The sequence below is a fragment of the Arachis duranensis genome, chromosome 5 (genome assembly GCF_000817695.3).
Source record: "Arachis duranensis cultivar V14167 chromosome 5, aradu.V14167.gnm2.J7QH, whole genome shotgun sequence".
NCBI classification, from domain to species: Eukaryota; Viridiplantae; Streptophyta; class Magnoliopsida; order Fabales; family Fabaceae; genus Arachis; species Arachis duranensis.
The window spans coordinates 62,412,014-62,420,248 of NC_029776.3; the positions used below are offsets into that span (position 1 = coordinate 62,412,014).

The 8,235-nt window shown below is 35.4% G+C and overlaps 1 long non-coding RNA gene across 4 annotated transcripts; it reads right to left on the reverse strand.

Annotated features, from left to right (window-relative positions):
- Positions 1-796: 796 nt before the first annotated feature.
- Positions 797-8,235, reverse strand: LOC127747491 (uncharacterized). 4 transcript variants are annotated; one of them, XR_008009338.1, is made up of 6 exons: positions 7,808-8,235; positions 6,442-6,528; positions 6,188-6,328; positions 5,968-6,073; positions 4,227-4,311; positions 797-815 (listed from the first exon to the last, which is right to left on the reverse strand). It is a non-coding gene; the product is annotated as an uncharacterized LOC127747491 (long non-coding RNA). The 4 variants fall into 4 exon arrangements; XR_008009339.1 differs by lacking the exon at positions 797-815 and adding an exon at positions 1,089-1,107; XR_008009337.1 differs by lacking the exon at positions 797-815 and having other exon boundaries at positions 3,967-4,311; positions 7,808-8,233.

Below are 8,235 nucleotides of genomic sequence, written 5' to 3' on the forward strand. Positions count from 1 at the left end.
GATTAAGGGATCCAAGAGATATCCACTCAATCTAAGGTAGAACGGAGGTGGTTGTCAGGCACACGTTCATCGGTGAGAATGATGATGAATGTCACGGATCATCACATTCATCAAGTTGAAGAACAAATGATATCTTAGAACAAGAATAAGCCGAATTGAATAGAAGAACAATAGTAATTGCATTAATACTCGAGGTACAGCAGAGCTCCACACCTTAATCTATGGTGTGTAGAAACTCCACCGTTGAAAATACATAAGTGATAATGGTGATCATTGGCTTCGGCCCCAGAGAGGGAACCAGAAGAACCAAGAAAATCTAAGAACTAGACGTCCAAAGATGAAAATACAATAGCAAAAAGTCCTATTTGTAGAGAACTAGTAGCTTAGGGTTTACAAAGATGAGTAAATGACATAAAAATCCACTTCCGGACCCACTTGGTGTGTGCTTGGACTGAGCATTGAAGCTTTCTTGTGTAGAGACTCTTCTTGGAGTTAAACGCCAGCTTTTATGCCAGTTTGGGCATTTAACTCCCATTCTTGTGCCAGTTCTGGCGTTTTACGCCAGAATTCTTGATTTGACTTGGAACGCCTGTTTGGGCCATCAAATCTCGGGCAAAGTATGGACTATTATACATTGCTGGAAAGCCCAGGATGTCTAACTTTCCAACGCAGTTGAGAGCGCGCCAATTGGACTTTTGTAGCTCCAGAAAATCCACTTCGAGTGCAGAGAGGTCAGAATCCAACAACATCTGCAGTCCTTTTCAGCCTCTGAATCAGATTTTTGCTCAGGTCCCTCAATTTCAGCCAGAAAATACCTAAAATCACAGAAAAACACACAAACTCATAGTAAAGTCCAGAAAAGTGAATTTTAAGTAAAAACTTATAAAAATATAATAAAAATTAACTAAAACATACTAAAAACATACTAAAAACAATGCCAAAAAGCGTACAAATTATCCGCTCATCACCAACCCTTTTGCCCAACCAGGCACATCTTTTTTCATGGCACGAACTTTAAACCATTCTGAGAATTATTGACTATGGTCTTTGGCTTTCTCCCACTTCGTTCTGCGTGGATTGTTATCATTAACTTGACTCCCATGCTCCCTAAACATATCAAATATTCTTATTTGTTAGTATGGTACGATGTTGTAGTTGCAAACTAACAGATGATAATAAAGCAAACAAAATACCTCATGTAGACTTCAATCTTATCACAGTTATTCAGGATGTATGCATGCCCTTGTGCTTCTGATTTTTCATCTAAAATGAACACATTTCCCATTTTTCCACCCAAGGGACATCCTTTGTTTGGAAACAAACTGGGAGTTCGCATCTCATCTGAAACACACTCATCATTATTTCTAGGGACTCTATTGAATCTTGTCTGAACATCCTCATGCAAATATCTTAAGCAAAAGTTTATACACTCATTAACCAAATATCCTTCAGCAATGGACCCCTCTGGACAACTTCTGTTATGAACATACAATTTTAGTGTGCACATATACCGTTCAACAGGGTACATCCAACGATATTGAACTAGACCACCTAACCTCACCTCATTTGCCACATGAATAGGCAAGTGCACCATTATGTCAAAAAATCTTGGAGGAAAAATTCTCTCGAGTTGGCATAATGTCTCAGTAATTTCTGCTTTTAGGTTTGCCATCTCAGCTAGGCTAATTACCTTCTGACATACCCGGCGAAAAAATGAGCATAATCGAATTAGAGCAATGGCACCAAGGGTCAGGAAGTATGCTCTTGATTGGTACTTGCAACAAATAATGTAACATAAAATGAGCATCATGGGTCTTGTAACCGGAAATCTTCTTTTCTGTTTGTTGCACACATCGAGAGATGTTGGAAGCACTTCCATCTAGTAATTTTGCCCCTTTCATCACACCACAAAAGATTGTTTTCTCTGCTGGAGTCATTGAGTAGCATGCCTTTGCTAACTTAGTTTTTTTCACATCCTTCGTATCTTTTGACTGAAGGTTTTTCCTGATACCCATGTTTTTAAGGTCAAAACGAGCAGCTGCATGATCTTTTGTCTTTTCGGCAATATCCAATAGAGTTCTTATTAAGTTATCAACTATGTTCTTCTCTATGTGCATGACATCAAGGTTATGTCTAAACATGTACTTCCAATATGGTAATTCGAAAAATATTGACCGCTTTTTCCAGTTTGATAGCCCATTCTTTGATCTCTTTTGCTTCTTCCCGAAAGAGTTATCTATCTCTTACAATATGTCAAATACAGTTGTTCCCTCTAATAGCTGGGGTGGAGACCTAAGTTTATTTTTTCCATTGAAAGATCTTTTGTTATGCCTCCACGGATGATTCATGGGTAAAAATCTTCGATGATCCATATAGATAATCTTGTGACTATACTTCAAATAGATAGAAGAAGTCTCATCATTACAACACGGACAAGCCAGTTTTCCTTTGTACTCCAGCCAGATAACATAGCATACGCAGAAAAGTCATTAATTGTCTATGAAAGACATGCTCTCATGTTGAATGTTTTATTTTTTGAAGAGTCATATGTTTCTACACCTGACTCCCACAGTTCTTTCAATTCTTCAATAAGCGGTTGAAGAAAGACATCAATGTCATTTCCCGGTGATTGTGGTCCAGGAATGAGTAAAGAGAACATAAAATAATCAGGCTTCATGCTCATCCAAGGGGTAGATTGTACACCATCAAAACAACAGGCCATGTACTATGTGTACTGCTCAAAGTTCGAAACGGATTGAACCCGTCGCTTGCTAAGCCTAGTCTCACATTACGAGGCTCCTTTGCAAAATCTTCATGTTGACTGTCAAATTCTTTCCATGATTCACCATCAGCAGGATGCCTTAATGAGCCATCTTTAACACGCTCATTATGATGCCAAGACATAGCTTCAACCATCCTTGTGCACATGAAAAGTCTTTGAAATCTGAGAATTAAAGGGAAATGCCTTAGAGTTTTTGCGGAAACTTTACAAGACTTTCTTGATGAGGTTACATCATCCTCTTCCATAACAGGATGCTCAACATAACGGGATGATCCACAGACACAGCATGATACGTCATTCTCATGCCCGTTTCGATACAACATGCAGTCATTAGGACATGCATCGATCTTTTGGTAGTCAAGACCCAAATTCTTTATCATATTCTTAGTTTTATCAAATGAAGTAGGGATATTCAAATGTGGCATTCCTTCTTTTAATAATTCCAAGAGAGAAGTGAACGACACATTACTCCAACCATGCAAGCATTTTAACAGGTAAAGACGGATAGTAAAAGATAATCTTGTGAATCCTTTACATCCGGGGTATAGTTCTTGGCTTGTCTCGTCCACCAATTTATAAAATTCCTTTGCACATTCGTTGGGCCCTGTATTTTGTCCATCAAATTATGTAGCATCTCTAAATCTATCACGTAACAGCTCATCAATGTTATCATTACAATTATATTCACCGTCTGTGTCACTGTCAACATCTATAGCAACAAGTGATTCTCCATGATTAAACCACCGCCTATAACCTTCTACAAATCCATGGCATATTAAATGGTTATACACGTCATCTCTCTTTAACCAAAGTCTATTACAACACTTTTTACATAAGCATTGAATTTCTTTCCCTTGAGGAATTCCCATTGATGAAAAAGCAAAATGTAAAAACCTTTCTACACCGAGTTGATATTCTTTCAAATGACGGGGCGTATCCATCCAATCCTTGGAGACATCCATCGAAAACCTATGTATTTCAAATAGATAGCTAAGTTCCTATTCTAAAGTCCTTAATAATGTTAGTCTCACTAGCTAACTGCAAATCTAGCTTCCTATGTAACTAATAAGAGACAATGTTTTTCCAACCTCCAAAATACTTTGAAAATAACTAACAAAAAATATCAAAGAAAATTGAGTTTTAGCAATTCTTAAAGAAAGCCTTGAAGTGGCTGCCTCGAGAAAGCACTTAAGTAGTATACATAACATGAATAACAAATTATATGAGGTTAGGACATAGAAAACCACGATCACATGACCTTTAATGATAGAGGTTCTATTACAAAACAAATAAGTTATAACAACTATAATAAGTTTACGAGGTTAGGACATAAATAACCCCGATCACATTAGCGTAGTTGCCTCTACAGAAGCTGTCGGAATTTTTAAAATTAAACTAAAATAAAGATAATAGTCAACTAGCACCGTAGAAACTAAATCCGTACCCTAGCAGCAACGGCAGTACCACAGTAGAAGCAAACCAAGACAGGTGGCAGCAGCAACAGCAGCGAAAACACAACTATTAAAAGCCTGTATTAAAAAAAATAGACTTAAATCAACACTAATAAAATTCAATAGCAACCAAGCAAACACAAGATTCAGTTCAAGCAAACACAGTTTTCAATTTTACTGTTGTATATATTGATTAGTATATGACATGGCAAACAAAGGTAGAAAAAATAAATACTAGTTTTGTGTAATGATATATGCAGGTTATGTTTTTAAGAGTAAAAACTTGATAGTAAAAATCTTAAATTAAACCTCTAATTCATAAACATTTATTTTTTAAGTGTGTCACTTGATTAATGAGTTATTCTTATTTCATAAAAAAGAAAAAAATATATATTAAAAGAATAATTAATGGTTCATTTAAAAGAAGAAAAGGTTTAGAGTTTAACAATCAGATGTGTGTATTAGAGAGACAGTAAATCCAAGTACTTTAATCATTCGTGGGAATTAGTAACCTCTTGAGGCAAAAAAAAGATTGTGAATATGATATTTAACAACTTCTTAATTACACATAGGACAGCCAAATCATGAAAGGAAGGGGACCGACCAGTAGTAGGCCACATCTCTTTGCTTTCCCATTAATTCAAAGAAAAAAAAACTCTTGAATCAAGAAAAAACCAATGGCTAGATACCACATCATGATAGATTATACATCTCTAATATCTCTCACAAAACAATAACTATAAATTCCTCCAAAGCTTCATAGACCCAACACTTGTGAATAAATATTCTAACACTATAGACAAAACAAAAACAATGCTTCAAATCCCAAGTCCCAATCTGCTACAATTTCTTCCATGTAAGGCATAAGCCATTATTTGTTAGGCTGAACTCTCAAGCAGAAAAAAGAAGCAAACTTTTTCAACAATGAGCAAACCAAAACCTCTTAAACCAATAGACAATAGTGACTAAGCATGTAAGCCACCACCACCAGAAGCCTCAGAAAACAGAAAAACAACCCTCTTGGGCAGTGGTAAGAGGCTTATTGTCTTGTAAAAATGTCCAGGTCCAACAGCAAAAGCCACTGGAAAAACCACAGCCACAGAATCAGGAAAGTAGTAATAAACAAGCAGTGAAGAAGAAACAACAGCACAAAGAAAGCTTCAAGAGGAGTTTGAATTATATTGTAATAAAAGGTTTGAATAAAACAAGAGTTTTTATGTTAACCTCATTGTTTAAAATTTAAGAGAAGAGTCTTTTATAAAGCAATGATATGAGGAATAGATGCAAGTCTGCTCTTACCATTTTACTTTTTTTTAGGCTAAAAATAGAAAGCAATCACAAGTAATCTCTTGCGTGGGGAAACATCATGTCAAGGAAAATGAGGATACAAAATACTGTATATCGCCTATGCGAAAATGGAATAATACATATATCTGTCTATATAGCATGAATCACATGCTCAGAGGAGGAAAAGGATCTATACATGAACAAAATTGAGAGCAAACAGCAACTCTTCATTATTATAAGGACATCAGAGCTCATCTTAACACAACATTTAATTTGCTTTGCACCTGAGCTCTTCATAATTATATCATTAACCCCAATTTTCAATCCCAGATCAGATCAGCCCAGATATATTTTTAATCCATTGGACATTCAAGAAAAAGTAACATTGATAATCCATATACATTTAAATGCAAGAGAAAAGGTTCACTAGAACTTTCAAAGAATTACCTCTTATACAAGATCCCCCAGCAATTCCTCTAACAAGTTCACACAGCTTGTTTTCAGTAAATGATTCATTGATCCAGAAACTGATGTCCTTGTAACAAGGAGGATACTGTAGAAGAAAAATAGAGAGAGAAAAGAATTTCTTAAGTAACATTTCTAAACAATAAAACTTCAAAAAGAAAATACTTCAAACACCAGAAAACTATCAACATATTTAACTTACTTTCTTTTTTTCAAAGTTGTAAAAAGATCTTTATTTATATTACTGCTGCTCACATCTGACCAAGCATGCTTCCATTTGAACTTGTTATTATCCCAATATCAAGTTAACAAATTCAGTAGCAACAACTTTTGCTAATAATGTCTGAAATGCAATAAAAATAATTGAAAACAGAATGGAGTCAGAAAACTTCAGTAAGGGGGAAAAATGTAAAAGGCAGGTTGAATATTGTCATTAATAGGTTCTCAGCAACTTACTCTGCCAGTTCCAAGAGGATCGTACAGGAGAACGCTGGATCTCTTGCGTAATCCAGATGCAAGAAGATCTTTATGCAGTAGGGGCAACTAAAAATATGAAATTCTGAACAATTAGATATTCTGAAACTACAAACATAACAGTATATCTGAGCTTGCTTATTATTTAACAAGATAAATACAACAATATATAAGAAACAAGCCTGAAAATGTTCTTAAACAAAAAAAAAAAATTCTTGAAGGAGAGGCATATTATTTTCCATCAAATAGAAAAAGCTAAGATATACTAAATAAACTGAGATGATAGAAAAAGCTAAGATATACTAAATAAAGCATATTATTTTCCATCAGTATATATAAGCAATGGTGCTCTCATTTGTAAAGTAAGATTCACCACTACATGATTGAATCAATAATTCAATATTATCATTAAAGCATTTCTATCTCCAAAATCAATAACTATATGTTTAATTTGCAGAACAATATAACATATTTTGGAGCTACCATTGGCAGGGTTGCTAACAGAATTGGAGGAGCTCAGTTTACATTCAGATTCAGTTGCAAAGTTATCAAAGTTGATAAAATGAATAAATGATAAATAACAAATTCAGATTTCAGGATTCAATTGCCAAGTTATCCACTAGTCCACTATCAAAGTTGATAAATTCATAACCAACACAGCACACTAACAAGTAAGAACTACAAATTACAAGAAGCAGCTATTAAAAACAAACTAAACTAACCCTAACATTTCAGAGTTTCAGTATTTCAGTTTTAGATATTCAAATTCTTCAACCAAAAAAAAAACTAATTAAGTAACTAACAGTCTAAGTATCTAACACTAATTAAACTATTAAAGCATCAGTTTAATTTTTGATACATTATTAACTTATTAAAGCATGTTTAATTTTTTTTCCATCAAATTTCAATAACCAATTTCATCATTCATCACACCAGATGACTAGAAAACTTAAAAAACATTGAGAGTCTCAACTGAAACAGGAAATTCTGAATTGGTAGTTCCATACATTATTCCAGAAATATTTAGCATTAAAAAAAGCCCATGAAATTAACCACATTATCAATGGTGAGAGGTCCAAATCCAAAGCAAAAAGAAAATTCATTCACACCAAACATTGTAGTTTCATATTAATATGAGGAACAAGAATATATAAACATAACCAGATTCAAAATCTAGAAATCAAATTGAAGTATAAAACCCAAATTCTCAAAAATAAAATAAAATATGAAGAAAAACATGACATTGAACAACATTATGCCACAGGACGCATTATCACTATCAAAATACATAACCATTTTGATAAAATAATAATGAATAACAAAAAAGAACGTTGCTGAAAAACCTCACCTCCACCAGAAAGCTTCAAGAAGATGAGAAGATGAGAGGTGAGCAGAACCACGACACAGAGGCGAGCAGCACCATGACCACGGCTGGGTTCGAGAAGATGAGACTGAGCAGAACCGCGACAGAGAGAGGCGAGCAGCACCACGACCAGGGCTGGGTTCGAACAGATGAGGCTGAGCAGAACCGCGACAGAGAGAGGCGAGGAGCACCACGACCAGGGCTGGGTTCGAGAAGATGAGGTTGAGCAGAACCGCGACAGGGCGACCAGCACCGCGACAGAGAGAGGCGACCAGGGCTGGGTTCGATCGCGAAGATGAAGCTGACGGCGCCTTAGCTTTTAGGGTTCGAGAGGGTTCGAGCGAGGAGATGAAGGCTGAACTTTTAGGGTTTCAATGTTTTAGTTAGTGTTTATTTTTTTGTTTTTGGTGACT